The sequence below is a fragment of the Argiope bruennichi genome, chromosome 3 (genome assembly GCF_947563725.1).
Source record: "Argiope bruennichi chromosome 3, qqArgBrue1.1, whole genome shotgun sequence".
Taxonomy (NCBI): Eukaryota; Metazoa; Arthropoda; class Arachnida; order Araneae; family Araneidae; genus Argiope; species Argiope bruennichi.
This window is the reverse complement of record NC_079153.1, coordinates 98,595,597-98,621,427: the sequence shown is the minus strand read 5'-3', so window position 1 is coordinate 98,621,427 and position 25,831 is coordinate 98,595,597. Positions and strand designations below refer to the sequence as shown.

General features: G+C 28.4%; 1 long non-coding RNA gene across 1 annotated transcript; it reads left to right on the top strand.

The window, feature by feature from the left end:
- Positions 1 to 12,664: 12,664 nt before the first annotated feature.
- Positions 12,665 to 21,644, top strand: LOC129963509 (uncharacterized). The gene is made up of 4 exons (XR_008783981.1): positions 12,665 to 12,788; positions 13,838 to 14,013; positions 15,532 to 15,647; positions 18,612 to 21,644. It is a non-coding gene; the product is annotated as an uncharacterized LOC129963509 (long non-coding RNA).
- Positions 21,645 to 25,831: the final 4,187 nt, after the last annotated feature.

Below are 25,831 nucleotides of genomic sequence, written 5' to 3'. Positions count from 1 at the left end.
ACATTATCATTTGCATCCTTTTTAATGTCCTTTGTTCCAGGCAGACAAATTTTGAAATGCGTCATTTGCTGTGCAGCAAATTATCAGAATTTTTTTAAGAAAAAAGGAGTGCATTACTTTTACAAAATGCTTTTTATAAAGAACATACTAGAATCATTAAGGTAATTGAAGAAGTGTATAATTTATTATTTAATAGATAAATGGGAAGATCCTTCTTTTAACAAGCATTGTTTCCAAAATATTTTTCTTATTTCAGTATCAATTAAATGTGAAAAACAAAAATAAAAAGATGAGAATTTAGAAGTTTTACTGATTGAAGTCAAAAATCAATACATTTTTAATTCGATAATGGTTTTGATTTTAAAAAAAGTTAGTAGTTAATATTTCTATAATAGACAAACTTTTTTGTTCCTGATAATTTTCAATGCGAAAATTTGTCAGATTTTCTAACACATATCCATCCAAATAATTTGTATGTATTTAATTATTGCCTTTTTAAATAACTTTGCTTTTATTAAATAGTAACATCTCATTTGCAAACATTTAATCAGAAGTTTTTTGGGAAAATCAGAAACAAATAAGTTAAATGAATATTTTTTGAGAAAGAAATGGAATGTCTAAAACTACGACCATCAAAATATCAGTTTTTAAAATGAAATAGATTAATGGATAAGTTTATATGAATATATCAAAGATAAAAAATTGTTTACTGCATTAACAATACTGATCTCGTTCCATGAATTAAAACTGATTGCAAATTATATATATTTCGTTCAAAACACTGAAAATCAGATGTAAGAACGTCAAAAAAATTTTCTCTTTTCTTCCGGAGAATATATGTAAGGGCAAAAATTTAAAAGGTGGACTATATTCAATTTGGGTCACAAAATATCCTGGCAGCATTTCATGAAATAGGCAATAACTACTTTGGCTTTTGTAGATAATAGAATTGTTCCATAATTAGACCACTCTTAATCCCGTGATGATTTTATTTTTGCCAGATATGTGGCTATTGTTTCGTCTGCACCAAAATCCAACTATTTTGGGGATTTTGTTTGTCTGTCCATGGGATTTTGTAAGAATGTTGTTTCTGATCACAAATATTTTCAACCTCTTATTTTCCTGATAAATATGCTTCGAAATCAAATCACTGAATACCGAATCTTTCTGAGTGACCTCCGTAATCGCCATATGCGAGTCCATTAGATTATTTCCTTTTAAGTTTATAAAAGGATAATGCACATGAAAGGGAATTTAGGAGCAAGACAAATTTGCAATCTAATATAGCAATTTTGCCTAATGTGAAAATAGAAATTATATCATTTATATTTTGTTGTTTCTTATGGCACTTACCATGGACAAGCCGCTGCTACAAAGACAGCGATTTAAGCCAGAGGGGGAGAGTCTCTTGTTTTTATAGTAGCTTCAACTAGGGCGAAGAGTACGACTTTGCTACTCACACATCACTCATTCGCTTGCACAACACCTTTTTACAGGAGGGTACATTCACACATCTCACAGATAGAACAACTTAAGAACAACCATGCCCAAACCGGGATTCGAACCCAGGACGCCCAGATCATGGGGAAGACGCGTTACCCCTATGCCAGTAGCCGGCTTTTTTTATTTTAAATCCATGTATATCACTTTAAGCAAATATAATGATAGGGTGACTTATTTTTGGCTCGACAACTGTCTTTTCACACTTTGTATTTATATTTTTAATAGCAAAATATTTTTATACATTCACATATACTTCATAAAGAAAAAGTAGCTTTGTATGCTCATTTATTTAAAAAGATATATACTTTTGAATAGTTTAATATTTACATTACTTGTGCATTTATTTTGATAATTAAATAAGAAAAAAGTGTAGAAAAATAATCGTAAATAAAGAACGAAGTTATAATGCCAATACGGTCAGTATTCACTCTTGAGAATGAAGCATTCTATAATGAGCTAAGAGTGTACTTTTTATAGAAGAAATATTTAGTTATTTTGGAAACATATCAAGAAACTCTACAATTTTCTGAATGTCTTGTGAATGATTACTAAACGTTTTTTTTTTCCTTAAAACTAAAATCAGAAAATCAACAATGAATATATACTAACAATAAAACTTTGGAATTATGTTTTTTCTTTCAAAAAATGAAGCACCACAGAGTAAAAAAAGAGTTTTAAGGTTATATTATCAATCGCTATTATTTTCTTGAGAACAGACGATAATTAATAAACAGTTTCTTATGATCCAATATTATGAATTTTTTTATTCAATATTATGAATTATGAATTTATGAGATTTTTTATCCAAAATTACTTTGAAGGTTTTTCAACTATAAACAATTACTAAAATCCTTAATGGGTTATTATCTAGCTTCGAATGAATTAAAAGTACTACACATATAAACTGATACGTAATCGAAAATAAACCATCATATAACTCAATATCATGGCTATAAACAAATGCCGAATGTTTTGTGTTAAAATCATGCAGAGTTAGATAATTAACGAATGATAATTGTGAACTCGCCAAATCAAAAATATTTTTGTCCAATTCACCAGTCATATATTAATAATTTTGACTAATTTCTGAAGCCTCTAGTGTGATATTCATGAAGGAATACTTATGCCTTGTAAAAAGAACTAGATGCCAAGTTTTTGATGTTAATCCACTTTTGTCTTTTGAAATTGATTTACATATGCATTTGCGTGCAAAAAGGGAACAAAATGGAATAAAGCACAAAACTTTTCACACCCTTTAACTTTTGATGATTAGTCCCGAGAAAAATTATTCATAATTATGTTGAAACTCCTACACAGCATTAAAATCTGTATTTAAAAAAAATAAAAGTGCAGACTACTCATTATACTGATTGAAGAATATATGTTAATGATTCTGAGCATGCTAGACATGTGCAGATGAGCTCTAAACATGTCAGTTAAAAAATGAATTCCATTTATTTGAGCCTTTTCATCATACTATAATAATTTTCTTTTTCAGTTAATCGTTCAAGATGACTAATGATATATGTTTATTTTTCTCAGCACGCAAGAAAAGATATGAAATTAATTCTAATTTTAATATGAGTAGTTGATTCTACACTGTATAAATGCTATATCGCTTTTCAGATGGCTTGATCATTTAAGATGTAATAATTTTACAAATGGTACACATTATGCAGAAATTTGTCAAAATATCAATTTTCTTACTTTATAAATTTATTTCATTGTTCATGCCCTTCTATTTATTATGTAAAATTTCCGAATTGGCATTTCTAATATTTTAAAAGATTTTTTTTTATATTTTAATTTACGATATCAAAATAAACAGAACACAAATAAGAGTTTGAAATCATATTTTAAAATTAATACGATTTTCTTCATTTTCAATATAAAGCTAAGATTTATTTGCACATATTTACCATTATGTGTGTGATAAAACTGTGCATTCAATAAACATTTAGTAGTTTAGTGTTTTTAATACATGATATAAAATTAGATGGTACCAATTTTTCACATTTTCCGTGACGCATAATTAAAATAAATTTAGATTCATCTTGAAATCCATGTACAGTTTTGTGTAATATGTTTTTGTTAATCTACAGATGCAATTAAAAGTAAAAATATTCATATTTAAAAGGAATTAAAAAGTAATTTTTTTAAAAAAAATACCCAAAGTAGAATTAAAAAAGTAGAACACAATAATTCAAGTCGTTTTATTTGTTAAACTTCAATATCATCAAACTATTTTCAACATCAATTAAATTTAAAAATAATTCTAAAAATACGTTATCACTATATAAATTAGATATTGCCATTCATTCCTTCCTTAGATGAAATTGTTTTTATTGGATTAATAAACAAAAATCTGCATAAAAATATTACATGAAACATATTCGATAATACATACAAATTTAGATATTGAATGAATCGTTTATTATTTTAAGAGCGCATTCAGCAAAGTCGGTTATTTACTGTGTGAGTTTAAGGTAGCCGACTACGTTCTAAGCAATATTTTTGAAAAATTGGATTTTTTTAAAAAACTATTTATGGTTTTTAGATGTATTGTCAATTATAAACACTATATATACAAAAAAAGTATTTGGAAATATAATATATTTTGAGAAATAGGAAAATTTGTAGTAAATTTTAATGAAATTTAACCTAAATGGTTAACACTCTACACAAAATTGTAATGCAGCAATCCTATTTTTCTTTATACACAAGTTATAGAATATAATGATGAATGAAATGAACCAAAATCTAAGAAACATTTTGAGATTCAAAGAAATTATGGGTAAAAACGTACGTATATATACATTTTTTCCATAAATTTACAATTTAATTTTTCTAAAAACACCTATAATTGAAAAAGTATTTCACCAACAATAAAATTTTTGGTTCATTTCATTACCCATATTATTTAAAACACACGCTGAAATTTTTATGTAAATACCTCAATTAGTTTTTGAGATATCATGTTAACGGTGGATAATTTTTATGAAAATTAAAGTTTGAGAAAATTGAAGTTAAAGAAATATTTTAGCTAAAAAATTGTTTAAAATTCTCCTGGATGATAGGTCAGACCTTCCTTTTCCTAGAAAATACTATTTTGGAAGGAGGAAAGCCTGAACTACAAGAAATAATAATAAAAGAAGAATTCGCCATTGTGGTCGAAAACCAGTGTTTTTAACGTAGTCGGATACCTTAAGTTTAGTTATTTCCCATTTCAGATTAAACTTTAATTTTCAGGAAACATCAAATTAAGCAAGTGCTTAGAGCAAGCAAATAAAGCAAATAAAAGTATTCTAAATAAGTTAAAATCTAGACAAATTTGAAAAGTAAAACTATTTTCTTGTGAAAAACATTAATTAGTCAATAACGAGTTTATTAAAATTTTCAATATGCAAAACTCTATACTAGGTTTTAATAAAATAGGAATTAAAAAATTTTGTACTCTTCGAAAAAAAGTGATAAAATTTGAAATTTTTGTGAAATTTTAAAGAAATTTTTAAATCAAATTATTCCAAAAATAAATTCATTCTAAATAATAACAGATTCTGTATAAAAATCTTTCCTGAAGGACTACAATCACAATATCGTTTAAAAGAGGAATGAATCTATTCTTCTTAATCCAACGAAAGCCGTAATTAGTATTATTATGCAGAGAAACATGGGTAGAAGCCATACCACGTATCCCCAGAAAGATTCATATATAGTCATTTAATAGGCAAAGTAGAAAAACCAGTTCTACTACGAAAGTATACATCATGCCAAAGCAGTGATAAACCTGCAAATGGGCTAAAAAAAACTTGAAAAGTTATGCATACACCCAAATTACACTATTAAGAGATAAAACACTTAATAGATACACTTAAAAGAGAGTTTTTTAAGAGTTTAATTATTAATATTAGGTTGCAATTCGGTAAAAGTTAAAAATTCGATGATTTTAAACATTTTTATTTATAAAGGAATAGGAGCAATTCAATCATAAAACGTAAAAGCAATATAAAATGAACAATGAATTAATCGAATGACGTGAAAATAAAATGTATAAAATCGTTGATATTCTAATTGAAATATTTAAATTTATAATAATAAAAAAATTAAAACACTATGGAAATTAAAAAACAAAAACAAATGAAAGTAAGATATAAAAACAAGAATTCAATTTTATATCCACTTCATTCTATCGTTGCAGTACGAATAAATACGCTTAGGATGCTCCAAGATACAAATTTCTGGCACATCTCACTGATAAATGTTGTGATTCTAGTAAAGCTTGACATTGTGGAAATATTTGCATTTATTTTTAACTGATAATTCTTTGTTCACATCTTGAACACCTAGTTCTGATTTTATTGAATACTTTTAGATCTATTTGTAATAAAGTCAGTCGTTCTTCTCTCAATGTATTCCTTTATAAAAGCGTTTGCCGGTTGTTGTAGATATTTCTTCCAAATTAACTTTTCTTTATCATTTATAGAATGAATAGTATAGCTTTTGATTGAAACTTCATTATTTTTCAAATAACAAAGAAAAGGAGGCTTAACGAAACTTACCTCAATAAGCGTATATTTTAATTATAAATAGCAGATTCTCAAAGCTGTATTTAATACCTGGAATTCTAATCCTTTCTACTGTATCTTTCACTTAATCCTTCCCACCAAATTTATCAACCTTTGTATGAAATTATGTAGGTTGACATAAGTCCTGACAAATTTTTTTAGTAAGTCAGAAACTTAGATGCTTCAGTTCTTTATCTCACACAAAATGATGCGTCTTGGTTTGTTGCTTTATTATTAATTAACCAAATCAATTAATTAAACAAATTAAATTTATCTAACAAGCTAAATGAATCCCTTTTCTTATTCGAATTTCAAGCCTAAAAATCTTCTAACATAATATGACTAGAAAAAATGGCCCTTTAAAGGGTTAAACTTCTCGCTGGAAGATAAATGCAATGATTCGATAATTAACTAAGAAATCAGACATTAAGTATATGATAATATGCTACGTGAATTAACATTTTCTAAGAAGTATGACTTTGGTGTTGAATCTGTAAGAACAAGAATGTAGCCAAATTAGTGATTATTCCTCAACCATTTCCATCCCTACAAAGGGTTAAATTATACACAGACATTCACTTGCTCAATGTGTTTATTTTGGATCTCCCCTTTATATTTAGAACTTCAGGATATTTCTGAATTACGTGTTCACCATTTTCCTCTTATTTACAAATAATAAATATTTTTTGTTCTAAAAAAATGACAAAAAATAACAGAAAAAATTAATAAATATAACTTAACTTAACTAAAACTAACGTAACTTAAAATTTAATTTAAAATGACTGTTTGTTGAAATATTTTACTTTTAATTTCAGAAGTTTTCTTGTGTTTGCCTAACACGGTTGCATCTAGTTGCATTAATGCATTATATATTTTTAATAAATTTTAAAAAAATCAAATTATTTTTAAAATTTTCATGAAAATATATAATATTATATGTCTTCCAAAAGTAATATTTATTATACAAATATTATTTTAACTCTTCAATGAATAAAATAAACTAATCCATTTCTTTCTGAATGTCTAACTTCCGAAACACGCCAAAATTCTATTTCAAAATCATATTTTCCATGAAAAGTTAGTCACAATGGATTCGGCATTCAAATTTTCAAAACTGTAACATCAACCTAATGCAAGCTGTAAGAGTTCGGAGCGTTCTCCAGACGTTCGTTTACGGCATTTTCACTTCTATCAGACTTTCAAATATTTCAAATCCTCAAAGACATCTAATTTGTTTATTTCCTTCTGAAAAGAGCAAATAACTTTCTTTCTATACGTTTCATTTTTAGTTTGTAGAATTACTGCAAACTTTCCAGCCGAAACACTGATTTAACAAGTATAAAATCGCAGTTGACTGATGTTTTCTGTTAAATTCAGATAATCCCTTTTTTTCATTGCCTTTTTTTTTGGGGGGGAGGGGGTTGTTCCTTAAGCATTTCGTAAATTTTGTAAATTTTGCATGCATTTTGCTGCATCTAAAAGGGCAATTGAAATATATAAATATTAAAATACATGAATCTATGTTGCCAAATATTCGTTTTAAACCACGAATTCAATTTTAAGGATGTTGTGCATGAAACTACAATGCAATAGAAAAAATAATTTTTTCAATTAATTCCATCCAACATTATTCAAATAATTATTAATTATCCATTCTCTAAAATGTATGAATATTGCATTAGTAGATGAGATTGCATTTATTTTCATGCATATGCGCCAATAATTATTCGGAAATTAATGTTCATACTACAGATATATTAATTTTAAATTCTTATTTATCGAGAAATTAAATTATTTGCAATTTGTTTTCAAATGCTATAAATTAACATAAATGTGATAAATAAGCATGCATATAAAATAGGTGTATATAAAAAGTAAAATGCCAGCTGTACTTTAACATTTCTGTAATATACCATTTATTATGATTATTATGAATATTCATAATAATACAATATAAATACTTACTATTTAATACTGTGTTATTATAGAAATATTTATAAATAATTTTCATTCTATTGAAAACTTGAAATACGGATTCTATGTAAATTTCTTTTAGGGAAAAATTAAATTCATTGTTTTTTCATGAGCAACCAAAAAAATGTAATAGCCTATGATTACAATTTAAAGCAATTAAATAATTTGAAGAATAAAACTTAAGGATGCTTAAAAAACGTAAAGTAATAAGTGCATGTAGTTTAATATATAATATATGAATCAAAATTCTTTAAAGTTATGTGTGTTAAGCAATTATTGGAACACTTTTGTCAATCGAAAAAGCTACTGCTTTCAAATATTCTGAGTTTTTATGAATACACTGTAAGCTATTATTATATATATTTTTAAAAATTGTTTATTTTAATTGTTAAAATAATATTACTTATATTTAAATTGTAACTAATAAAATATGTTTTTCAGGATTATTTTCTTATATCAGTATCTGCAAACCAAATTAATTAAAATATAAAAAAAAAGTTGATGATCAACTATTATCACTCTCTACAGTTTTAAAAGAAATGAAATATCAAAATATTTTTAGATATAATGTTTATAATAAATGAAGATAATCGGAAATAATAAATTATTTTGAGAAAATATTTCTTTAAGGAAGATATTTTCTGGAGAATTTGAGGTTTAAGCTCTAATATTTATATAAATTATGAAATCAATTTCTTGCCGAATCAAAAATTTTCTTGTTTTCTTTTATAATATATGATTCTTGATTTTCTTTTATAAATATATAAAACAAATTGTATATATTTATAAAAGAGAAAAAATTATGATATGAAATCGTAGATTTCCTTATCATATTTAACTCTTAAAAATATAAAACGCATGCTAAGGTTAAACTGTCAAGAATTCTCTTGTTCGAATTAATAAATGCTATTGCCTCTGTTCAGTTACAAACACATTCATGGATATATGATTTACTTATCTGATGTTCTTATAAAATCCAGAATATTCAAAAAAAATGTAAAATAGCAATCTTTTTAAAATTTTCTAATAACGATACATAACATCGTTAATAATACTTCAAGAAAATATAAAATATTCCGAAACGACAATAAAAGGAAATGATTCAACCATTCTATATTGAGGAACTAATTTCGAAATTATACATATAATATATATTAAATAATTTCTTGAAGGAAATTAAAATACATCAAGTAGTAAAACAAAAAAAATAATTATCTGTTATTTATTATTAATCAAACAGAAAATATGAATAAAAAAATATGAATAAAGTTTAAAAGTAAGACATACAATGTAAAAATATAATAACCCACGAAAAGACTAAATCCTTTTTAGGGCAAAAGGCGGAATATGGGAAAGTTTTGAACGTGTTCACTAGTAATATTTTTTTTCCATTTTCATTCTATCAGTTAAATTATTTCTTTTTTATTACACAAAATAGGAATAGAACTACATTAATACCAAAACAGACAAATGCCATTAATTGTTTACTAATTTTAAAGAATAACATGAACAAATATCTTTCAGAAACATAGAAAGGAAATTAAAAAAATCTGTATTCCAAAATCAGAATAGCTTGATTAATTGAATCCCAAAAAGAGAATAAAATCAAAACACAACGTTCTAATTTTATACTCTAGATATTCTAATAATCAAAGCTTTCACTTACTTTTGAATAAATTTGCATTAAAAAGAGCTAAGATTTCAATTCTGTTCTTATATGCAGAGTTCTTAATTAACGTAATAACATGATTATCCAAACATATCTCACTTTCTTAAAATTCCATCTTTTTAGAATTAGAAAAATACATTGAAAATAATTATTTAAACAGAGGTAACGCTTACGCGAATCTTAATTAAACTATTGTTTGTATAAAAGACACGATTTTCTTTCAAGATAATACTTTAATTAAACCATTTGAAGAGAGAATTTTTACTGTTAAAGAGTTATTTGAATGAAGAAAATAAGATTGTTCTTATGCTTTATTAATATAGCTTTTTAGCATCATTCCACCGATATCTCTTTGTAATTAATATAGCTTTTATCTTGATGGGCCTTACATCCAAAAATATTTATATGATTAACGTGAAAATGATATTTCGGCACCAAAATTTCTAATTCTAAATTTTTTTCTTTAAGTTATTAAAACATGGATACTTAGAAAAAAATTGACTGTTCTAATTTGAACCTGGACAGGCGTTATTAATATGTTTGTCCATAAAACTAATTTAAATTTAAAATTATGAAATATAGTAAAGATAAATATTTCACTCATTTGAATTTGTAATGATATATATATATATATATATATATATATATATATATATATATATATATATTTTAATTTTAACATTATAAAATTACTTCCATAAAATCTGTAGAAAATAAGAAAAATCAATTGATAAAAATATCTAAAATGTGTGTCTGCTGCTTTTAAATATTAACTACACTTATTTAAAATCTGATAACTAAACTTATTTATGATCTGAAACATCATTTGCAAGTTTTACGGAGTCTGATGCAGATGAATAACTTTTAATGAATTAAATAAAATACCAGTTAAAGTAAGCACCACAGATTTAAAGAAATAAAAAGTTACTACAGTAGAGCAATCGAAATACATGGTGCAAATGCGTTAAAAACTTGTTTTTTGGCTTATTTTAAATACCCCAAAAATGTGTTTTTATTAGTATTGCGATCTACTAGTTGTCATTATTAAATTGTTTTGCTGAGTGCGATTTATTATAGTATGAGGTATATAACAAATTTCAATATTAACAATAACAACAAACATGTTTAAAAAAAAGTTTTACGACTGTAGGTAACTTGCCATTTCGCGTTAAAATTTGTGTAAATGGTGATGCTATACTTAAGCTCAACAACAAATCATTGTTTTTAACGCTTGTAGCGACTGCTTTCTATAATGTTGATGTTCTAGTGATAATTTAATTCCGTCTCAAATAACAAAATACTGGTTTTCATTTCTTAGGGCACTTGCATAGACAAGCCCGCTGATAAAGTCTGCGATTTTAAGCTGAGTTTGTGCAGTAGCTTCTGAGGGAAAAGACACCTGAACACCCGAGGGGAGAAATCTGACTTCCAGCTCATATAAAGATGACACTCACATGCTTCGCTCGCACGACCTCTTTTTACATGGGGGACTCTTTCACACTCCAAACAGATAGAACACAGGATGAAGAACAACCATGTCTGAAATAGGACTCGAACCCTGGACAACCAAATCACGGGGGAAAAGCGCTACCCCTAATCCAGGACGCCGGCACAAAATGCTTAACAGGCATTTAAAGAATAATATACATAATTCATAATCATATAATACAGAAGTTGTAGCTTTAAGGTGCTTTAATACTCGAAGCTTTGGAATTCATCATGCAAGTTTTGACCAATAAAATTCATACCATGGCTAGAGATTGTTTTAAATTTTTGAAAGTCCATTAAACGTTGGAATTTTATATTTAAATCTCCATATTCCTAGGAAGTCACAAAAAAATTGCTTCTTACTGATTTCAAAATGAGAAAATAAAATAATACTCGAAGTTAGAAAAATCTTGAAAATTATGTTAATTATTTTCGTTTATATTCTCTAAGATAATGCTTCTAATTATTATAAATACCTTAATATTTATTAATTAGAGATAGATATAAAAGCGAGAATCTAAATAACTTATGCTATTATGCAAACTTGAAATTTGGGGAATGGTCCCAATGACGTTTTCCGGTACTTTTTAAGGAATAAAGGACTCGTTGCCGTTTAACATTATTACACCTCTCGATTTTAATATTCCATGTTAGATTAATGTTTTAAAGTAAAGAATATTAACATATATCATTTAAATTAATAGATATTTTACTTAGGGTACTCTGGGTAAAAAAGAATTAATAACTTAATATGTATAAATGAAAGATGAAATGAATAAGGGAAAAAAATAATTCAGAATGTATATCGAATTTTATGAAAGTTTTTATGACTGTTATCTGATAAAACTTTCAAAATGTTAATAACATTTTACAAACTACAGAAATCACATATGATGAACAGTGACATGAATTGTCAAATGCACACATTGTTTTAAATGTATTTGGAAATTCTGGAAGGATCCAATATAATTTAGTTATTTAAACCCTCATTCTTTATTTTTATATAATGAATATTATTATAATCATTAGTCATGCTGAAAATTTAATTTATGATTATAGTACCTAGAATTCAAGCTTGTATGCTTGGACTAATTTAGTGCAAACCTGAACATTTCAAACATCGAACATGTTGACACACACGACGCCACAGCAAACATCTAAGTACGCCGCAACGGACTGAGGACGTTTAACCGACGATGTCATAATTAACATGCAACATGTCCACACACAGTACGGATCATCTGTAAATTCAAATCACGAATCAGCGATCATCTATAATCGAAATATATCCTCACCCATTGTGCCATCAGGACACCAGAATAAACGAAAGGGATTGGTTTTATGCAAATAAGCTCTAAATAGTCAGATATAAAAAAATATCGATTAGAAGCATTTTGATTTGTAAAAGATAATCAAGATACCTATAAAACGCTCGGCGTTGCTTGTGTTTTCTCTTCTGTGATATTTCGAAGTCTATTTGTTTGATATGTTTGCTGGAAGTGTTTCGTTTCATAAATGTTATTACTACGTGAAGCAGTATGTTATGTTATGTCCTTTCGCTTGATATCGTTAATGCTCACCACTTGCAGGTAAGAGAATTTTTTTAATTTAAAATAAGTTGCTTAACTTCAAGATTGTTGTTTTACGATTTGTGTGATCAATTTTTACTCCAGTAAATAATGGCTGTCGTCTCTTCTTTCGCATTCATGTTATAAAATGTAATATGATCGATTAACTTTTTCAACATGTTTATTGAGATTTTTTTCACTTAATATGAATGTATAACAAGCTCTTGCTTTTCATAAATAAATAAATTCATTAAAAAATTTTAAGAAAATGCATCTTATCCTGAAAGGATTTGTTGTCGTTTCTAACCGCCATAATGAAACGCTTAAAGAACAAAACGCAAATGCTTGATTATTTTTTTTTTTTAACTGTCCAAATATTTTAGATAATAGCTGCTCTATGTATTAATGATCCGGAGATTTCTCTATGTAGTATGGAATTTTCTGGAAATTTCTTAATTTCCAAGTTTCAAGAATTGGATCCCAACATTAAGTAAATTGCATTCTGCGTAGTTATAATTCCCGAGGACTTTCAAACCTTTAACCACCTTATCGCAACTAATAATACGAGGGTTGCTAGCTTTCATTCAATTTAAATTCAGTAGTGACTTTTTAATAACAATTGGTAATTTATAAACGCCATGTAACATAAAGTGTAGTAATATTCGAAATCGTATTTTATCTGAAGTTGAAGGCATTAATGATAAAAAGCTAATAAAGAATAAATTAATGAAAAGTATACTATTGCTTGTAAAATTTCGTTACTATAGATGTTAAAATATCCTAAAGAATCCAAAAATAAATCTATCTGATACATTTTTTGTATTTGCATATTTTACATTTTGCACAATGGGAAACAAATGTATGCATAATTAAAATTTATGGGTTCATTGCATTCCTTCTAGGAATGAACTAAATATTACTAATCGTATTTCCCAAATATATAAACATAGGAATTTCCCAAATAAACATGGGGAAATTTAATGATAATCTGAAATATTGTCAAATTGAACAATTGGAGAGTAAATTTTAAAAGTGAGTGAATGTTTCTTAAGTCTGTCATTCTCTTGCAGAATCTTCGAATAAATGGTTCAATGCTACTGCTCTCTATATAGATTTGAAAGTGGCGCCTGAGCACTGTCATTCTACAAAATCCTAATTGAACATAATTTTTGAAACCCAATTATGGATAGAAACTGGAAGCGCCGCATCACCCTTCGTTTTTCTACCAAAAGAATTTCCTTCAAAGGTGAGAAACTGCACTAAGAGGAAGTTAATATTTTGCAATGGATTCAAATGCTCCTATAGTTAAAACGATTTATAAATTTCAATCCAGAAACATTTCTGGATATTCGCTTGTGACAAATACTCCTCGGTCATTAATGATATTTACAGCAAAGACTTTAGTTAGGGAAAAGTTGGACTGATGGCATTTTGAAAATGTTATTTGATGAAGAATGGTATAAATCTTGTTGAAATAAACCTATCAAAGGGAATATATTTCGTACGTTAAAATTCAATTCTGCAAAACTTGACTAACGAATCATAATGACTCGTAATCCAGTTACGTTTCAAATTCTTTAGTTCTTTAAAAACTGGGTATTATTCCTGATTTGATTTTTCGAGACTTCAAGTACTAATAGCCTAAATTTAGCTCATCACTTATGCTATTCAGTTTATTCCATGTCTGTAAAGCTAATGCTGTCTGGCAAATTATCTGTCTGTCGGTAGTGTTCGAAGCACTTTAATATAAAATTAACTTCTTAATTTGTAATCATAGTAATTGTCTTAAATAACTAGCGTATAAATAAAAACACCAAGACTTGTAAAATACATTGAAAAAGACGCCTTGGAGGAAAATAAAATTATGGTGAAAGATTTTCGTTTATGGATGATAAAAAATGACTTCTCATTTTAAGCGTTAAATACTATATTGGTAACTAAACATAAAAATCAACTTTTATTTGCTCATACCACAAATAATGCTTGTAACTCAAATGACGTAATTTTTACCAAACAATTTTTTATGGCTGATTGTTTGAAAACTTGAATATATTGGTGTTCAAATTTTTGAAACTTTCTTGATCGAGCATTTTTGTAAAGCAAAGCAATTCCAGGCTAACTGCTAAATTACTTTCAAAACGTTCCCTCTAAATGAATATAATCTTAAATATTCAATATAAATAGGAATATCAGGTTTTTAAATGTGTTGAATATTTATATGCTTGAAATGTAATGGCTTCGTCGCTACATAACTGAGCTTGCAGCAAGGGATTCGGAATTTATTTTGATAAAGTGCATATTTTCATTAATGCCAAATATTACCCATTTATTTTTAAAATCCACAACTTCACGTTATGTGCTCATCTGGAAATTATTTTAAAATGTTCAATTTTCATATTTCAACTTAACAAATTTACGAATTTTCAAAAGCACATGGAATTTATATCAATGGCCATTCAATATTAAACTTATAAATACATATGCACTTCAATAACATTTTGTATGCCATGTTTTATGATCTTAATGCTTCCAAAATCGGAAAATGGAAGTGTTAATGCGTCAAGTAACATCAAAGATGCTCTATTTCTAGTTTTCATAGTTGTTAATATTCTACAAGCTTCTGTTACTGACATTTCTATCTTGATCAAATGGCTTGTTCGTCGTAACATCTTTTCGGAGATTCCTTTTTGTATTTATCTATATCCAATATTTAAATTTAAACCAGTATCCTGGCGATAATTAAACAAACTTTTTCTCTTACTAGGTTATTTCCGACTGATTTTTAGCAATCATTGCGAAAAAGGGATCTGCAGATGAGAATGGCAACTTCATCCTTAAAACTTTCAAATTTCTCGCAATTGGTGTTGTCAGATTCAAATGGTAAGTTTTTAAAGTATTGGATTATAATCAAACTTCGTAACTTCTCTGCTAAATTTTTACCTTGTATTTTTTATTTCAAATTATTCGACTAAACGAAGTATCACTTATTCAACCATTCTATAATTAGTGTATTGGTAAAGACTAGCGATGCTTTCATTAAATACAATTAACATTGAAAATAATTAAAAATTGCAGAAAACACTAGATTTGCATATTTTTAAGGCAAGTTTTCTTCATTAGACAAACTTCACATAGTTTTTTTATTCTTCCAAAATGTGCCTGTGTAATGTTAATTCTTCTAAAGACAATATCTTGTACTTTTTAAGCATTTCTTTGAATGATTAAATCCAAAATTCTAAAGTCGTGTTAAGGTGACAAAACTAAGAGTCAAATATCTCCGTTTTTAGTGTTGAAAGGCATACGCATGTTTTGATTATCTTATAATCGAGCTTGAATTTCAAAAGCATGTACAAAATTGAATCTTATGTCCTCGTGCATTTTGACGAAAATACGATGCATGTCTATCAAATTTAACAACTTCAACCTTCACGTTCCATTCTTCAATTAGTGTGTTTGCATGTATTCTATAATCTCGTATGATTTTTATGGTTCATAGTGGTCCGAAAGGTCACTAATTGACAATTTAATTGAAAACTACATTATGCAACTGTATAATTCGCATACAAATAAAAGTATTTTAAAAATGGCTTCATCACCTTGCATTTTACCCTCAAACTGTTTAGCCATGCAAATGAATTTCATACTGGTAATTACCTTCCGTAATATCTTAAGGATTTATCTGATAATAAAATTTTAAATCGCTAAATATTTAATACTTGGGACATCGCAAATATTAAATTCTTAAAACCGAAATATCTTTGGCGATTCATTTGTTAAATTTTGAATACTTTTTGTTTAATATAGAAAATCCTCTCGTATTTGATTCGACTGAAAAACTAACCTTATTCCAAATCTATGTGCAAAGAAATGGGAAATGAAAATTCCATTTCAAACGCAATATTCAAGGAAAGTAACTTTTCAAATCTATTTTTAACATTGACAAAAGTACGGAGATGAATGAGTGTTGAATTTCATCATTATTTTCAGATCGTATATTTTAAGTATACAGAATTCAATTTCTGTATAATTATTTAAAATGTAATTTAGGAGTTTTAAGATGGTGGAAATTTTAATTTTGCTAGAAGTATTATGCGAGGTGGTCTTGAATTTCTGTAACTAATTTGCAGTTACTCATCTGGTAATGATTATCAATTCCCTCGTTCGATTCAATTAAACCTTTTGTCTTGCGCCTATTTCCTGATTTCTTTGACATTTTCCTCGGAGATTAATGTAGTTTTTGAAGATGACGTCATTATACAGAACATTTCTAATATCCTGAAGCTATAATAAAGTTTTAAGAGTAATTGTAAAAACGTTCTCTGAAATGTTTTTATAGATTCATTTACCTTTCTCTACTGCCATTTTCAGCTATAAGTATCAAGAGTGATTTGTGTGCCTACGTTAATCTTAACATTTAGATAATGTAGTAATAATGTTCAGAAGCTTAAATCTTTCCTACTTAATCATTAGCGCCAAAAAATAAAATTTCCTGCTTTAAATAACACCAATAATTTCTTCTTTACGCTGTTCGCGTCTGAATATGCTTAAATAATGAGTTAAACAACGCATTTCATTCGTCGTAAAAATTACGAGGACTGTCAATTTCTTAGGACAAGCTCAACTAGACTGAATGAGCTTGAAAAATAATGGAAATGCCTATGTAATTAAATAAAAAATATACAATTTGAAAAATCTAACTGGTATTGAAGAAAAATCCGAATTGGGTTGATTACAGAAATTTCAGAAGTGTAAACGGAATTTTTTAATTGAATGAGAATACTATAAGGTCTACAATGTTCTAGCTCTGGAGTGACAGGGTTGTTTCAGGAGACAAAGAATGTATCGTGAATTTCGATAACTGCATACGAATCCATAAATGTATAAGTTTTTTGCAATGTGGATTGCAAAACCTCGATTTCTGCAATGGGGCATTTCGATACTATAGTTAAATATTTAGACTCTGTTAATCAATGTTTATTACAAACCTGTCCCCTTTGATTCTTTTTGTAAAACGGCAACTTTACAATAGGCAAAGACATAAAAGGGGACAGCATTCATATATTCTCCTTTGCATCTATTTACTCCTGTCTATAACATTCCATCATTACTCGATTATAATCAAATACACAATTTTCAATCGATTTAATGTGGTTAGTCACAATTTTAAACACCTAATACAATCTAATTCCACTAATAATTTTTCAACTAATGAATAGCATTTAGTTTCTAACATTTTTCCCATCATTGGAATATTTATTTGCTTATGAATCTGAATAGCAAGAATATATTGAACCTTCCGCAAATTTGTAATGCCTAACCCAGTTTAAAATTTTGGAACAAATATTGGCTATCCAATACAGTAAACATTGTTATTTCAAGTGTATGGATTTATCATGAAAGCATTTTTACATGTTTAGAGCGGACAGCACTGGCAGATAAATTTGCCGTGGAAAAAATGTATTAGTTATTAACGCTATCTCGACTCTTTAAAACGGTTAAATTTAAAAATAATCGCTTTCAAAATTCCACAGAACGAGAGGAAAATTGGAAATGAAGAGATTTCGAAACTAATTCTAAGCTGTAGACGTGTTCAGCATCTTAACTTAAATCAGGTGAAAAAAATCAATGTATTCGCATATCTGGTATTGGTTGTTCTAGGTATAGACTTGTTTGTTACCTGAAATCTTGCTTTACAAAGATCACTTTATAGTAGATGTATAATTTTCGTGCATTAATTTACATCTAACGATCTATATGGCTTATGGTGAGCAATTGTCTAATATTTGAATAGCTTGTTGAACTTTTATTCCATTAATGCTATTAACATTAAAATGTTTATTTCAGGGATCCTGATAAATTCTGTGATGTGCATGAAGACCTGGAGCTTGATGGAATCTCTAAATCCTGTATCTTACCAGTTTATGAACCTTCAGAAATTTTCAATTAGTCAATCGGCTGGTAAAATTGCAATGGTTCCATTTTATGCTTGGATTATTCTGGAAATGACTACGGCACGGTTTTCTGTTCACTTCATGCTACTTAAGAAATGTATTAATCGGTTTTATGTATTAGTATTAGCCATATCTCTATCGTAAATTAACTTTAATTACAGCATTAAATGGCCCTGTACAATTAATTATACAGTGGAACTTCAATGAATCTAATAGCAAGTCTTCACATTTATAATTTTTATTGATTAAAAAATAAATTCGAAACGTATTTTATCAAATTTTCTTAATCTTCAATTTCGAATGGAATGGACAAAATTGTGAGCTTCCCACTCCCTAAACGGTTTGAAGGTTAGTTCCGATATCATAAGTATTAGATTCCGGATCAAATTTGGTGTCGAAAGAAACAAATTGAGGCCCTTTCTATATTAAGTCCAAATAGGTCGTCCTCTGAATATCCGTTTATTAAACATATAATTAAATGTTCATAATGTCCATAATTCTAATGTTAATTCTGAAGTCCCCGTTATTTTATACTATCTGGTTGGTTCAATTTTGTTCTCGGTTTTCTCACTCGCCTGGTGTGCTGTATTTCTTAATCTAAAAATATCTTGAAAGAATTCTGGGTAATTATCGTGTTAGATTAGAATGTTGCCTTCATAAATTTCTATTTCAAAAATTCATTTTTTCTATTCCTTCATATCTGATAACACTCAAGCAAATTCTGTCTTCTGAAATATGTTTGCTTCTTAATCACTCGCTTATTTCTTCTAGCCATGTTTGAAATAACAAGTTTAACTGAAATTTTAAATTGTTCCGACAATATTCACTTGTTAATTTTCTTTTTTGCAGTTTCATAGTATTAAAAACTAGATAACGGTATTAAAAAATAAGTGTTCATGCAATCGTGTTACGAATTTTAGTCGGTTTCTAAGTTTTAACAAGTTTCTCCTCAAAGTGTAAAGCGCCTATCAAATTAAAAGCAGGGATAAGCACCCGAGGAAATGCAAATAAAAACACAAATATCGCGCTGACCTAAGTCGCACGGACAAACGAGTCTCCCTGAAGTAACCCATGATGGGGCAGTAGAATAGAACAGACTACAATTGATTTCTATCGCACCTATGTAAGGAAATTGGCACAGAACTATTTAATGTTGGTCCGGCTTTAAATTTAAATCTCAAATATCTGGGTAATTTGCATTGGATCGTGAACATTTAAATATTGGCAGTTATCCCTCGGCTCAGTCACTCAACACAAAACATCTCGTAATTCGGAAGTTTGGAATTGCCGTAATTTGAAAATATAGCAATTTTAAGTTTGCGGAGAGTGCAAAATATTAGACGGCAATAGCAATTATTTTAATCGAATTAGTTTAATTTTTGGTTTAGTTACAAATGCCGATGTTAAAAGTACAAATTGCACCTGAAAGTTTCATTAAGGTTGGCTAACTCGATGAAGTAAGATTTGGGGGTACGAGTAGGTCAGAAAGGAAGTTAACACGTTAAATATCCTGTCCCTGTGTACTTTCTGTCTAGGCTGTTTGGGACCGGCGGTCTAAACGGAAAGTATCGGTCCCCAGGGAACCGGTATTTAATGTGTTAACGACAATTTGGGTTAGTAAAGTTAAAAATCGAGTGCAGCGGTTGATTACAAAATTTAGTTAATTTAGTTAGTGGGATTGCAATCGTCTTAAATGGGGAGAAAGGATTTGAGCCTGCCAAGTGCAGTTAATACTTTAAATATTGGCATACGGACATCAGAATTTAAAGTACTTGTAGGTTGATAATTCTATTCCAACTTTCCGAAGTACGACTGTAAAAATTCTTAGTATTATTTATAGGGAAATGTCGAGTCCTAACTTTTCTATGGTACATATAAATTTATAAATTGGAGAGTTTAAAATATCTTTACAATTGCGTTTTGCACGGATTTTTATTTAAATTTCGGGTTTAAAATCTCAGGCGAATAGTATTGTAAACATGGAAACATCGCTTCTCGGCTCAAATCAAATTTTGATAACTACCGAAAATGATATGTTTATTGACAATCATTCAATATAATTCAATAAGAATTAATCATAATATAAATAGTGAATTTAATGCTTTCAGAATGTAAATCCTTCACTTTAGATCAATGCATTCTTATTAAATTCTCTAACGGAGATTCGAGAAAACACCCAGATTCCCTTCCCAATTTTTGTATTTTCCTTTTTCTGATAACATAGCTCTCTTAGCGAATAATTCAACTAAATCTAGTATCTGTTGAATCTGGCAGGTCTCGAATTTAATTCAGATGTTGGCATTAAGTTATTTGCAAGAAACTTATAGCAACACTCATCTACGCCATCTTGTTAAAATTGATATTGTGGTATTTTTCAAAGGATTTCTCTAAATTAAAACTCCTATAAAAACAAAGCATTTAATTACATAGGCGCCTTCTTCTACATACTTTAGTCTTGTATTCCAATAACTTTCAAAGTTTAATCCAATCCTGAATATTTAAGTGTCAGCTGCGAAAAAACCCTCCATACTTGGATGGAGCACAATTTAATGAATAGAATAAATGCAGGTTTAAATTTAGCATGATTTCTCAAATAAAACCCCTTTAATGCAACCGGTTATATTTGTTTTATTTTAAACTAGAACCACTTCAAAATTTTAAATACTTGCAATCGTCCATTCCATTCAATCCTAACATTTTTAATAAACGTCTAATTCATTTGTAATACTTCAATAACTGTTTGATAAAAAAATTAGTCATTAATTTTCCCAATATGCAAATTGAATTAAATGCGTTCTTTTTTGGAATAAATCACCTCAATTTGCTTTGAGTAATTGTATATCGATATCTTGCATGTCGATATTGACAACTTTTCCTTAAGTCTGCAATTAAATCATCTTGGAAAATTCAGCTTTCACTGAAGTTCCCTTGCCATTTTAAACACTTAAATTTTAATTTTACAATTTTTTACTTTAAAATGTAACTTTTCAATATTGTTTAATAGCTTTCTGCAACTCTTTGCAAATAAATTAGATTCAATTATCTCCTCTAAGATAATGTATTTCCTTTATTGTTGTATGGAATATTTAATTATCGAGGAGGGCAATTGGAATCGATCATTTCCTTATAACTGTATTTTCTATATTTTAAATGAATATTAAATTTATAGTGTGTTTATTTTAAGGCTGGATGTTGCATGTTAGTCGTGGGAATTATCCTTAATACTTCATCATTAAATTTTATTTAGCGAAACTAAGGTTATCGTAAAATATAATTTAAGCAATTAGCAACGGATACATTTAGAAGTTCAAATAAATTATCTCAAACTAAACTGGAAACTTGAGTTCAATAGCTTTCATAAGATTTTTTAATTCGTGAATTTATGCCCGTCGCACAAAATTGTATTTTCCTCAATTTAATATTTAATTTTAAATGAATTCTTGAATACAAAGAGTTAACTTTTCACATATAACACGGTATTTAAATTTCATTAATACCTTCCATGTATACTAGGTTTTATTTGCAAAGGAAGCTTTGAACGTGACATTAAAAAGAATTCAATATGCAACATTTCGAAATTTATCTTAATACGAAATTCTAGATGTGTTTAAAAATTACCTTAAATTTAGATGCATTCGTAAAACGAATGCAAATTTAATTGAAGTTGGAATTTAAAATTGGTCTGTTTTAGTAGTTCGAGGCCGTTTAGAACTGCAATTAAAAAAATTGGCTCTACAAAGTACTGTCGAACAATTAATATTACGTGTAATGCTATTGGATTTTAATGCTTTCGTTTCGTATTGCATTGAATAAAACGGACGGATATCGTATTTAGGCTCTCTAGGAGAATTGCATTTAATTTTAATGTTTAGAAATGTTTACCTCTTAAATTCAGAACATTACATTTAAAACTACCTAAATGTAAAATTATTTTTCAACTATAAGAACGTAATGATTTATAATCTTCGGGCTAATAGCTTTCTAAAATCTGCAGATGACCATAACTATCGTGAAGCGATTAAAATTCTAACATCCCTGGTTTAAAATCGCCTGAAAAATTAATGCAGTTTTTCAACCGAAATTTGTTATCCAGACAAGTCCGTTTCCTCTTTTCTTCTAATTTAATCTAGATGCACATATGTACTCAAACTTTTTTGGGATAAATCTTGACATACTAAAATTTTCTGCAGCACAGCAAACATTTTGAATAATAAGCTGTGAATAAGAGAAATTCCATAAGGTTACCCTCCTCCCCCTCGTGCCATTCTAGCTGAAGGCGGCCCACAGTTTGCCGGCGAAACTAGCAGGTCACCTTCGGCTAAAAGCAATCGAAACTTCTTGATTGTGATGCCTGGCCAACATCACATCAAAACGTTTCAATTATTGAAATCGGTCTTTACAGCGGAAGTTCAAAGGTGAAACTCTAAATATCTTAAATTTTGAAATGTATTTTAGAAATACGTCCAAATTATCTTGAATTTCGTGAGATTTTTTATTTAGGCAAGCTCGAGCAATTCCCTCAATACTCCCTTCCCTTATTAAATCTGAAGCAAACTGAATTTTTAAGTTAATTTTAAATTGTGGGGTGCTGTAACATTTGTGTTGCACACTATTGCTAATGAATACAGATTTTCAGTGACGGTACTTGTCTGGATAATATTTGCAAGATACATCTCTTTAAAATTATTTAAGCTTTCTCATGCGAATTTTCATACAGTATTGCGGTAGGTCTAATTCCTGTCCAGAAATCTTCCAAGAATTTTTGCAATGTACAGCGATTCTGATAAAATGAGTAACTATTGCATACTACCAGGTTTATTGCAATGTTATTACAAACTCCCGTTAACTTCCCAATCGGTGCGCTTTTAAATCTACAATTTATTGAATAATTTACGAATTTGTACTCTAGGGACTCGGATCGATTGTTATAGCTAGCAAATTTTCTCTGCCAAGAGCACAGAACTTTAACTTTTTAATCTCGTGCAAGTCGTCTTAAATCTTTAGTCAAATCTCAGACTTGTATATCGAGGTATTTAAACTTGCTGACATTTCAGAATAAAAGTAGAAGACTCGCTGAATAATCGGTGCGTTCAGACGGTTTTGAATTTAGAAATGGTATTTAAACTTTGAAAAAAAATCTAATATCCTGCGCACTCGGCAAAACCATAGAATTTTGATATTTTTTAATTTGTATTTCTTGAATTTGCCTATCGACAGTGAGACTTGTAAATTGTTTAGATATCGTTTGTTTATAAGCAAATTAGTGGTAATAAGAATTAATCGTACCTTTTGTCATTAATCTTAAATTTAATTTTTCTAGAAATTAAATGTGTTCTAGTCGAGTTGTTCGGGACAAATTTCACATCTGCAAAAAATAGGACTTAAGACTATGAAGGTTGTCAGTAGCTGTGCTAGCCAGTTATCTGACAATCCTCAATTCCTGAAGCTGCTCTTGAATTCGATGCTTGATCACCATCGAATTTAAAATGCCTTGGGATTTGAGTAGGTAGCGTAGATTTGGAAAAAATGCTTTGATAGGGTGAATATGATTAACTTCTAAATAAATATCAACAATGCTGATTAATTACGTTTTGAGAATTTAATAGCATTGGTTAATTAACGCCTTTTAATCTTCCCCGTAGCTTTAAGACTAGTGATAAAAATTCCGTTGGTTTTGCTGATATTTGTAAAAATTTAAATTCAACCGATTTATAAAATAGAATCGGACAACAGTTTCGAAGTTTTTGTATAAATTTAATTTAAATTTTCGGTGCATCCGTTTTTATAAAGATAGTAAACGTGACCAAATATTCACTTTTAGAAAATTGCATAATCTCTCTTTTAAATTACGAATATATTGTTTAGAATCATTTATTCAAATAAAAGGAAATAATAAAAATGACCTTCACATTTACTTTCCCATAACTTGAGATTAATTAAGCAACACGTATAATATAATGCGCCTAAACTGTCGGTTTTCATTTTGGACATGGTATCCTCTTGCACTTATTTTCCAATTGCATTCGTCTATTTTTCCTCATTATCGTTGTTTCGCTATAAGTTAGATATCCACAATGAATTCCGGAAAGCTTTGAATACCAATTTCAATAGGCAGAAAAGTCGTTTAAAATCGCCTCATGCAAAGAATTTTACTTTTGTCGAGTAAAAGGTAGTTCTAAAATTCTTGAGAGAAAATCCGCTATTCTGCTTCTAACACTCCGCAAAGACGTATTGATAGCTAAATTAGTAAATTCGATCTTTTCAAATCAATGTAATCTTTTCCGCAAGGAACTTTAAATCTTAAATTCCAAATAAAACCTAGTATCCTGTAAAATCCAAGAAATCAACGTTTGTCAAATTGTCTCGGTAAAGTTTACAAGGTTTTTGCATGTAATCTAGCATAACTAATCGGGAATGCTCCTACTGACGCTGAATTTAATTTACTATCGCGTCAATTTCACAATAGTAAAGTAGGTAGTTTTCAGCAAGTAATTTTTCGGAATTTCGGCAAGCAAAGGTTTTTACTTACAAAATGCATCATCCAGCCTTAACCACTAGTTTTATCGAATAAGTTGTATTTTGAGGTGTTTAAACCATAAGCGCATTTGTTTCCTTGTACAATTTAGCTTAATCACTAAATGCAAGTAATCTTTCGTATTCATTTAGATGTTAAGTACGTTCATAAGATTCCTAACTGAAATTTTTCTCGAATAATTTTGCTATATGAAATGTTCCATCATGCTTGTTCAAACTTGTAATTGCTTTTAAAAACTAAGCGTTCTAGCATTTACTGTTCCAAGTAAAAGCTCCAGTTTCTGCACTGAAATCTGAATTACAAATTTCTATAACATCAATCCAGTTCACTCGGATTTCTCTATTTATATTCAAAGAATGTTGAGTTAATGAAACAAATGCAGATAAATTCTATGAAGCCTAAATGCTTAATTTCTTAAATCAAATGCTATATATTCAAATATTAATATGCATTTTCTCTTAAATTCAAATTAAATCATTGTACAATGAAGTGTTCAAAAGCTCTTCGTAAACTATTTGTTTATTCGAATTGTGAAGCATACTTGGTTGTAAAAATGAAACTTAACGAAGAAACGCCTT